We start from the raw sequence: 10,964 nt of genomic DNA, 5'->3' as shown, positions 1-10,964 counted from the left end.
TTTTGCCAAAGGAAAGGACGTTGCCTAATAATTATGCACACCTGATATAGGGTGTTGATGTCATTAGACCACACCCCTTCTCATTACAGAGATGCACATCACCTAATATGCTTAATTGGTAGTAGGCTTTCGAGCCTATACAGCTTGGAGTAGGACAACATGCATGAAGAGGATGATGTGGACAAAATACTCATTTGCCTAATAATTCTGCACTCCCTGTAGTGTAATCTTCACATGCTTTATCCAAAGCACATTATCTGTTGATTCCCTCGCTAATTATATTCACAGTATTCCCTCTGCGTCTTTAGGGATTCGCTAGCTTAGGTTAGCTTAGCTCATAGTTAACTCACTAGCAGCATGGCCTCTTCACCTGTCCCTCTTGCACTTTCCTGCTCATTGTGACAGGTGTTAAGTTAACCCTCTGCCTCCTTTAGCAGCAATGGTGCTTGTAATAAATTTAGCCTATTTGCAGCTCTGGAGGCTGGGATAACTGAATTGGAGAGTCTGCTTCACACCCTCGAAAAACCCGTAGCTAGCCATACCCCTGTACATCCCAGTACATTACCAACCCATTCATCTGTCTCCAAGTGTTTTTCACCACTTTCACCACATCCGCAGGGTATCAAACTCCATAGTCAATTGTCTTCCAGGAGCCAGAGCAGGCAAAATTGAGGGAAATTTAAAACTTTGGAAAATTGTAAAAATTGATCAACAAACAAATGTGCTCTGCCTTATTGAAACAAGGTTACAGCAGCAACACGATACTGATTCGTTTAAACTACTGTCAGAATCCTCAAAGCACAGGCAGAGGAGCGGGTGTGGCAGCAATCTTCCACTCCAGTTTATTAATCAACCAGAGACCAAGACAGACTTTTAATTCATTTGAAAGCCTGATGCTTAGCCTTGTCCACCCTAGCTGGAAATTTAAAAAAACAGTCTTATTTGTTATCATCTATCAGTCAGCTGGGCCTTACACAGAGTTTCTGTCTGATTTCTCAGACCTTTTATATGATTTAGTGCTCAACTCTGATGAAATAATTATTATGGGTGATTTTAACATCCATGTAGATGCTAAAAATGACAGCCTCAACACGGCATTTAATCTGTTATTAGACTCAATTGGCTTCTCTCAAAATGTAAAGAACCCACCCACCACTTTAATCTAGATCTTGCTTTAACATATGACATAGAAACTGAACATGTAACAGCGTTTCCTGAAAACTCTCTCTTGTCTGATTATTTCCTAATAACATTTAAATTTACAATAATGGATTCCGCAGCAGTGGGGAGTAGATTTCATCACAGTAGATGTCTTCCTGAAAGTGCTGCTCGTTATTGTTTGTTACAGGCCCGTGTCCTCGGGTACCAAATGCAAACGAGAGTTCGTTAGCTGAACAAACTGACAGGAAAGAGGCGAGTGAGGAGCAGAGGGAGGCGGGTCGAGCAGTGTAATATCAAAGATCCCTCAATGAATCAGGACAAGCTCTCTCTTCTCCTGTCCTGATTTTATTCCTATCTTCTTTCTCCTTCACCTTATTTCCTTTTCTTTTCTCCTTTCCTATATTTGACTTCTTTCCCCTCCTCATTTGTTACCCTGATTTCTTTTGCTTATTCCTTTTCTATCCTGGCTTCCTTTGTACTACTACCACCATTTCTTTTTTCTTTCCAGTACTTCTTTCTATTCTCATGTTTTTCCTCTGTTCCTCGCCTTGTTTCTTTTCCTTATTTCTTGAAGGCTACTTGTTTGCTTTCCTAGGCTCCAGTGCTCCATTCCTATCCTTGTTCACTCATCTCATGTACTCATTTCATTTTTTGTTCTTTCCTCTCTTTGTTTCCTGTCTTCTTATTCATATTCTCATTTATTAGCTGTATGTCAGCACAGATAGATTTATAGTCCCAAATCACCTGAATGCACTTTATACTGTAAGAAGCTGTCATGTAGCTGTTTGCAACCATGCTCTAACCCAGGGGTAGGCAACTCCAGGCCTCGAGTGCCGGTGTCCTGGAGGTTTTAGATGTGTCCAAACAAATCAGCTCTGTAGTTAAGGGATCTTTTTATCATTTACGGATTTTAGCCAAAGTCAAGTCTTACCTTTGCAGGAACGATCTAGAAAGAGTGGTCCATGCTTTTATTACTTCACGGCTGGACTACTGTAATTCCCTCTATGCTGGCCTAGATCGTTCCTGTCTACATCGCCTTCAACTGGTGCAGAACGCTGCCGCTTGCCTGTTGACCGGTTCAAAAAAAAGAGACCACATCACTCCGGTTCTCTGCTCTCTCCACTGGCTCCCAGTTGCTTTTAGGATTGATTTTAAAATCTTACTGCTGGCTTTTAAGGTTTTAAATGGCACTGCACCTTCTTACCTGTCAGAACTCCTTAGTACTTATCGCCCCAGGAGATCTTTGAGGTCAGCCGATCTGATGCTTTTAGATGTTCCCAGGTATAAATTAAAGACAAAGGGAGAGAGGGCGTTTGCTGTGGCTGCACCCAGACTGTGGAACAGTTTACCTCCTCACGTCAGATTCTCCAAAAGCCTAGAAACTTTTAAAACTGCTCTTAAAACTCACCTCTTTTCATTGGCTTTTAGAAAGGTTTAATTTATTTGTTTATTTATTTTTTATTTGATCAGCGAGGTGTTTTACGAAATTGTGTTCTATTGTATTTTTATCTGTATTTACTGTACAGCACTTTGGTCAGCCTTGGTTGTTTTTAAATGTGCTCTATAAATAAACTTGACTTGACTTGACTTGACTTGATCCATCACAGCTGATTTAAAGGGCTAAATGACTCCTCAGCATTTCTTGAAGTTCTCCAGCAGAGGCCTGGTAATGAACTAATCATTTGATTCAGGTGTGTTAACCCAGGGTGCGATCTAAAACCTGCAGGACACCGGCACTCGAGGCCTGGAGTTGCCTACCCCTACTCTAACCACATTAGAAAGAAACACGTATGTAATTCATCCATTAAATAATAAATACCTGATTGATATTTCTCGCACTGTAAGAGACAGTCTAACTGGACCTGGATTCTACATGAAAACATCAACATCTACACTTCGACCAGATATGAAAGAATCGTAACTGTGCAACAGACGTCAGTTTGTTCATGTAAAAGTTCCACTGGGGTCAGTGCTAGGACCAATTCTGCTTCTCTTTGGCAGTTCATTAGAAGACATAGCATACACTTTCACTGCTATGCAGATGACACACAAATTTCTCTATCTATGAGGCCAGATAGCACACACCAATCAGTTAAAGTGCAGGAATTTCTCAAAGGCATAAAGACCTGGATGGCCTCTAATTTTCTGCTTCTAAATTCAGATAAAACTGAGGTTATTGTACTCGGCCCTGGAAATCTTAGAAATATGGTATCTAACCAGATTCTTACTCTGGATGGCATTACCAGTAACAATGTAAGGAATCTTGGAGTCATTTCTGTCCTTCAATGAACATATTAAAAAAATATAGGACTGCATTCTTCCATTTGACACTGAATCCTCCTTAAGCTAAGATGCAATAAGCTAAGGTCGCTCCTAAACTCTAAATTATTGACAGCTGTGGGAAAAGCCAAATTTCCTGATCGATTTTCACCCTCACCTCCTTTTTATCCTATGAAAAGGACAAAAGAACAGAAATAAAGAAGTGACTGTCAAGCTTTTAACCAACATCATAACAAGCCACAGAAGATTAAAGTTTGGGAACAGCTGCTCCTGATATGAAGCTGCCAGTAAACACTAAAAGTACTTCTTATTCTAAATGAGCCATTCCAGTCGCATTAATCTCAGTTAAGATAGTCTGTAGCAGCACATCATGATGAGTTATTTAAACTCATCAAATATGCCGTAAACCATAAATGCTCTGCAGCATTTTCCTCTGAAATCAAGTGATGGAGCAGAAAAGTAGTCTGGAATGTTTTTTTTGTTCTGTTCTGTAATCTCAGACCGATATCTGATGTGAAGTGCTGTTTTTAAAATCCCGACACTTCACCGTGAGGGGGGATTCCTCTGAAGTGCCTGGCCTTGAGTGCAGGTTAATAACTTACACACACTCCCACTTCAGATCATCAGCCTAATGCATAGTGAAGAAAAACACGGCATTCTGGTTAAACGTATGGACTCTGACAGGAGGTGCGGTAGGATTTGTTCCCATGGAAACGCTCTGAAAGCTTCGTGACAACTACTGACGTCATCTGAGCTGTTTCTACTCTTTGAGGTGTCCCTTTTTTTATTCTTTAATCTTCATTGGGTTCAAATCCCATTTATCCAAGCTGAACAGCAACAGGGTTGCAGCAGAGTGGAAGCAGTGGAGCACTGCAGCAACCTGCAGGTCTGAAAACAGTTTGCATTATTAAGGGTGTGGCCTCTCAGACTGATAGGTGGATGATGACACAGATGGTTGCAGCTGCTAGTTTCACCTGAACTGGGCCTCTGGACCATGTTTGTCCTGTTGGAGCCTTTTGGAGCATTTTTAATGACTTCATGTGACCAATAACATGGCTGCTACGAGGTTACTGTACTAACAGACTGTTGAAAATGCTAATGCTGAAGCTTCAGACTGCGACATCAGTGAAACTCATGGTGGCAGGTCTGTGATTATCATACTTTTCATGTTTCAAGTCTGGCAGAAATTCTGCAGCGGTCGAGGTGAAAGAACTCGGCCGAGTTCTTCAGGCTCTTTATTCTCTGCAGTGAGCACTTTTCACATTTCACAGATGTGGCGAGCTTTTAACTTGTGAAACAATTACCAACTCTTATAAGATTGTTGGAATAATAAAAAATACCTGCTCTTTCCTGTTACATCCTTAAACTGACAGAGGAGTGAAGGAGTGACAGACAGATGCCATACACTGATTGGACCACATTATGCTGCTATTACTGCAGCTCAACAATCATGAGCAGAAGATCAGCCAGTAAACTCTGTTTAATACTCTCTGTGTGTGTGTGTGTGTGTGTGTGTGTGTGTGTGTGTGTGTGTGTGTGTGTGTGTGTGTGTGAGAGAGAGAGAGAGAGAGAGCATGCACAGGTATTTTCATTTCACATCGTTATTTCAATTATACGTGTGTGTGTGTGGTGGGGAATACACAGTGACAGCTCATGAATAATTCCCCCCCGTGCAGGAAGCGTGTGTTTATCTACCCTTTAGACTGCTTATTGACACAAACACACACACACACACAGAAATACATCACAATAAACACGCTGAGGCGGCCGGGTGGGAGTGCTGCAGACATTTATCAGACGGGCTAACAAAGAGAAGTCAGAGTGATGCTCCTGAAGATTAACAGGGTGGTTTCACTGCAGTCAGTGTCAGTTTACTGCCTGATGCATTCACTGACATCCTGTTCACAATGAAGTTTGAATCCACTTTCCTCTTTGAGGCTGCGTTTCTGTTCAGAAAAAAAAATTCTTTGTTTGTGCATCTGCGACAAGCTCAGATTGAACAACAGAGGCCTCGCAGGTGACGGGGGTCAAGTACGCGTACATGATGATGTCACAGGTCCAGAGTTTTTACTTCCGTCCCCTCTTAATTTAACTGTGAGTAATATGTTATGAAGCTTAACTTTAATCACAGGCAAACCGATTTACTCAGGAACAGATAAAACACTGAAATAAACCAAACATTAACATTTAGAAGTGATCTAAGTTACTTATATATCATGTTTAACCTCAGTAGTGAAATCTTTATTAATAAAAATAGTGTACATGTACATACATGTACATACCTTAATAAAAACAAGCAGGTGAGATGTTAGAACGCTTTTTATTTTTATTTTAGTACAATAGACAGCTGCTGGGGTTTGGGGTTTGTTTAACCTGAGTAGCGAAAAGACCGCGGGGGGGTTGAAAACGATGTGCCGAGAGTCCGCTGTTCTCGCCGGCTCTAATGATCCTCGACCTCGCTGTTTGCTATGGAGCTGGCGGGTCACAGACGTCTCCAAAAACGTCGGAGCGCGTTTGGAAATATATGATATCTTGATAAATCGAGCAAATATTTGAAGTTTACACAGCTACATTCTCGCTTGAAAATAACTTAAAAGTTTATTTTGTGACCCAGAAAGAGTAATATTTAAAAGTTTTTAGCCGCGCTCCTCCATCATTGCCGCGTTTGGGTTTTGGACGAAATGCATTCTGGGATATTTAGCTGTACCAAGTCCACACAAGTTACCACTGATGCATGCTCGATAAAACGGGCGGAGCGAGAACACATCCGGGACTTTTTCGCGTTCTCGGCTTGATGCGTACTTTGAATTGGAACAGTACTTGGTCTCCGACTGATGACGTATCACGAGTACACAAGAACGCAAGTACGCACAAGTACGCATATTGAGAAAGGCCCCGCCTCTCCAGTCCCACCGTCCCACTGTGACATCACCATGTGAATACTCTGTTCACCCCTCCCCCCTTACACATGCTGTGTGGCCCAAACAGGGTTTAGTTACATGAAAGTAGCAAAGTGTGCTTTAACAGCCAGCCTTACCCAGCACTCACATCTCCAAAACACTGATGTCCAGAAACCGGTGGGTGGGTGATTGAGCGGATCATGCTTTGGATATAAAGCCTATAAAACAGAGAAGAAACTGTCTTTCCTATTAGTGATTTTTATTTAGTGATTTTGTTGACATCAATAATCATCATGGATTCATTTTTAAATCAGTCATTGGTTTATTTCTGTTATTACTGTTGTTGTGTAAAGTGCCAGAGATTCCTGTTTGATCCCAGGAGGAGACGATGATCTCAAGTGGTGTAAATCGAATACACACCCCTGCCGTGGGGATCTCTAGTGAATAACAGAGCGGCCGAAAGCAGCTTTTTGTCTCGCGGCTGAAGAAGTGTCATGAAAAGTCATTTGTATCTGATCTGCAAACATCCTTTGTTGTGTTTTTTGTGTTAAAGTTTCCATAAACTGCTGCGGTCAGTAAAACACTCAGCCGAGGGCACCACGAAGCACAGAGATGCTCTGAGGAGACGCCCGACCCTCCAACACCGCCGCCACACACACACTGACACACACACGTACAGACACACATACACACACACACAGTGACAGGGTGGCAGGGTTACCAGTCACTGTGAGCAATCAGAGCAGTGTGCAGAGACAGAGATGCCACATACCTGCCACCATCCATCAACATCACAGCCTCACACTTGTCCATTTAAATTCATGTCAACAGCAGAAGAGAAGAGAAGAGAAGAGAAGAGAAGAGAAGAGAAGAGAAGAGAAGAGAAGAGAAGAGGAGAGTCAAACTGAAACCATGAAGCACTTTAATAAAAATGTGGTAATTTAAACAGGAACTCTTGTAGCAAAATCTGATATTGTAGTGGAAAAATAATAAACCCAGTTTTGTTAAAAGCACCAGGATTACAAGCAGGCCTCATTCTGTGCTGGAAATCACTGCAGGTGCTCAGAAATGCTTTTGAAAACCATCGCAGCTCATTACTGCATCCACACAGGAAGTTCAAACCCCACCATGCAAAGAACAAACAGACCCCCAGAAACGCTGCCCCCTTTCTCTGAGGTCATGTCAGATGAGGCTGAGTGGAGACCGTCCCACACTCTTCAGGCTAAATAGAGAAGAAACTATCCTGCCTGGTGTAAGCACACAGGTCAAAACGCTCTGTTAGTACAGTAACCTCACAGCAGCCATAGTGCTGGTCACATGACGTCATTTAAAAGATGCTCCAAAACGCTCCAGAGGTCCAGTTCAGGTGAAGCTAGCAGACAGCTAGCAGCAACAGCTGCCTGTGTCAGCATCCACCTGTCAGTCACAGAAGGCACGCCCCTAATGATGCAACCTCTAAGCATTAATGCAATTTAAACAGGTGAGTTATAAAAACATCCTCCCTCCATAGCACTGTTATGAAGGAGGAAACATTAGTTTGACAAAGAAGAATATAATTCATAAGTAAATAACAAGGAGAGGATTTCCCGTCTGTCTGCGGCACTGGGAGGTGTCAGCTTAGTCCCACGGGGAGCTGCATGTAAATAAGCCTGAGTCTTTGGGCTGACATTTTAACAGGCCGGCTTCCTCGTCCCTGAGGTCAGTCGAGTCTTCGCTTTGACAAAGAGACATGCAAATAACTGCAGGCAGAGACACAAAATATCATCTCTGTCAGCGCTGCATTTATCTCTCTGTGAAAATACAGAGCACACGTTAAACGGCAGGGAGTCAGTGCCCATAGACTACATTTTAAATCTTTACAGCAGAAATAAACATGTTTACAGCCTGATAAACAAACTGTTTGGTCTCTGTGGATAATTTAAACCTTCATAACACCTGTAGGAGGATATAACTTTTTTTATGACTTACTTGTTAAAAGTGCATTGAAGTATAAGTACTTTAACTGTGGTAAAATATCTGGATATTTGATATGGTTCAGAGTCAGATAAAAATACTAAAGACACTTTTGAGTTTCACACAGAGAAACAAAAGTGTTGTGGATCAGTGAGCCCCAGACCTGCTGTATGTATTAGTGGATGATCCGATATCATCGTGTTGGTGTTGTTCCCAGATCATCATGAAAATGTTGTTCCAGGTTCAACATTGCAAGTGACCAATCACATTGTTCTGACGTTATTCTTTTGCGCGCCAAGCCATTTGTGCATTTATGAAATTCCAATGTTGCAAGGACAATATCAGTTCGTTTATTAAAGGGTTACGGTTAGGGTTAGGGTCAGGGTCCGTTGATCGGCGGACAGAAGCGGTTTCTCGCAGCTTAAGTACAGTTTTTTGTTTTAAGGCGGTTTTTCCCGGAGTCGCAAAAGTATGACGTCACAACATTCTGATTGGTCACTTGTTGATCCTGGAACAACATCTAGTATGATGATCTGGGAACAACATCAACACGAGGATATCAGATCGTGCAGTTTCTCCAGCCTCTGCCCTCCCACCCCCCGCCTGGACTTCCTCCTCCTCTAGCCCTCAGTTTGATTATTCTGTTAAATCAAAGCATGTGAAGTAACAGAAGATAACAGCGAGTTCCTTTCATCAGAACAAAGCTGGTTTGTGCCTGGAGGATGGGAAACTGAAGATATGCAGCGGTCATGCAAAGGCACGTGTGAGTCTGCATAAAGAAAAAACCCTACCCTCTAACCCTCTGCTCAGGCTGTCCTCCTGGACATCTGCAGACCTGCAGGGCCACAAACACGCCTACAAACACACAAGCTGATTTTAAATTCCCAAACTTCTAAAGACATGATTATTTCTCACTGATTTGGTGGTAAACATATAAAACAAGGAGATGGAGCAGAGCAGCAGGAAACTTCAGGTGAAAAAAAAAAAGACAAAGATGTTTTTATAAAAGCCTTAAAGCCACTCACAGGAACTAACGCAGGAACAATGGTTGCCATCATGTTGATGTTAATGACTGTTTGTCCTGTGAGAGCTGAGAGAGCGCACAGGTGTGGGAGGAAAACACAAACCACTCTTTGTCTGGCTGCAGGAGGATGGAGAAAGATGGAGACCGAGGACAAGAAGGATGATTGACTTAGATTTAAATATACTAAAGGGGCAGGGCCAAGAGATGGCCACTATAGACTGTATATGAAAGATATGTATATGTAGGTAGCTTCCAGGTGCCTGAAATGTTTTCTAATGACCATCAGGGGGCGCCTCCTCTGAAGTCTGACGTTGTTGAGGTCTGTTAACCATCATATCCAGCTTCCTAACCCCAACACACAGCAGTTAAAGTGCTAACTGATTGGTGATGTCACAGTGCCGTCTTTTATATACAGTCTGTGTATATTACTTTCTCTCCATGCTGAACGTGGAAAATACAGTCACTGCTCTCTCTCGCCTGCATATTTCCCCATTCGGACAAATGTCAGCATGTGTGCTGTAATGTGCTGTGATTGGTCAGTTAGGACGCCTGTTTCTTCACCACAGGAAGTGCAGTGTGGTCAAAAGCAGCAGCAGCTTGTGGTGGTTTAAGGTGATGCTCTCAGAGGGATGCAGGCAGTGATACTGGAGGATCACGTACAGGCCAACAGCACCTCCCTGTGGACCCCTGAAGAACTGCAGGGACTGAGTGGAGCACCAGCAGTTGATTCGTGTCTGTCACTGTTTTTAACGTGGGTGTTTGCTGCCGTGACGTCATCGACCTCTCCTGTAGCTGGTCGGCGTCCACGGGGACTCGGTGTGGATTTTTTTAGGCTTTAACTGGAATCTTCTGCTCTGACTCTTTTACAATTTTGCAGCACTTTTGTTCCTGCACTTCAAGCTGTGTGTTTGTCGTGCGCGTGCTCACAGAGCTCTGCATGAAGCTCCAGCTGTTCCCCACACAGTCCTCCACGGCAGCTTCAAGCAGTGCAAAGCATAAAGTTCCTGTTCAGGCTGTGCTGAGACTGAGGTTTAAGTTCAACAAACCATCTGGGCGCTTTGATAAAATCCTAAATTATAATGAAATAAGCAACACAGCAGGTGATTCTCATTCATTAAGAGAGATAAATTAACTTTTATGGATTCATAACTTTCCCAGACACTTCCAATAACAGGTTCAAGCATCTGTTGGACTCCTTTAATTAAAGGAGTTCACCTGTCGCTCCCTAGGTAACTTATTGTGACTTATTGTGAGCTCACTGATGGATATTTATTAGTGAATAAGTGATGTAATGAGTCTCAGGAGCTTCAGTTCATCAGTAAGATGTAAAAACAGTTTGATGGATGTTGATGGAGCTCTGTTTTGGTGGAGGTCTGGGCTCTGAGCTGCTGCTATGCCCTTTGTGTTTTCATGCACTTTACAGATTTCTGTGAATCTGCAGCATTAATAATGTGCAGCTGTGTGGACCCATGAGTGACGCATCCACAGGAAAGGTGACTCAGGTGTCTCAGCAGACTGAACTATAATTCACTTAGTGTACTGGGTTATAAAGCACACCTGTAGCCCATCCTGCTCTCACTCTGGCTGCAGCTGACGCAGGTATGTGGGAAACAGACTCACCTGGGGAGCAGCTGGTAGCAGCACTG

The 10,964-nt window shown here is 42.8% G+C and overlaps 1 pseudogene; it reads left to right on the top strand.

The window, feature by feature from the left end:
• The first annotated feature begins 719 nt into the window (after window positions 1–719).
• On the top strand, window positions 720–1,452 carry LOC146665524 (uncharacterized; annotated as a pseudogene).
• Window positions 1,453–10,964: the final 9,512 nt, after the last annotated feature.

The sequence above is a fragment of the Rhamphochromis longiceps genome, linkage group LG7 (assembly GCF_057381845.1).
Source record: "Rhamphochromis longiceps isolate RC_006_pf linkage group LG7, R_longiceps_female_GT1.1, whole genome shotgun sequence".
Classification (NCBI taxonomy): Eukaryota; Metazoa; Chordata; class Actinopteri; order Cichliformes; family Cichlidae; genus Rhamphochromis; species Rhamphochromis longiceps.
Note: the sequence above shows the minus strand (reverse complement) of the source record. Positions and strands in the feature narration are given on the sequence as shown.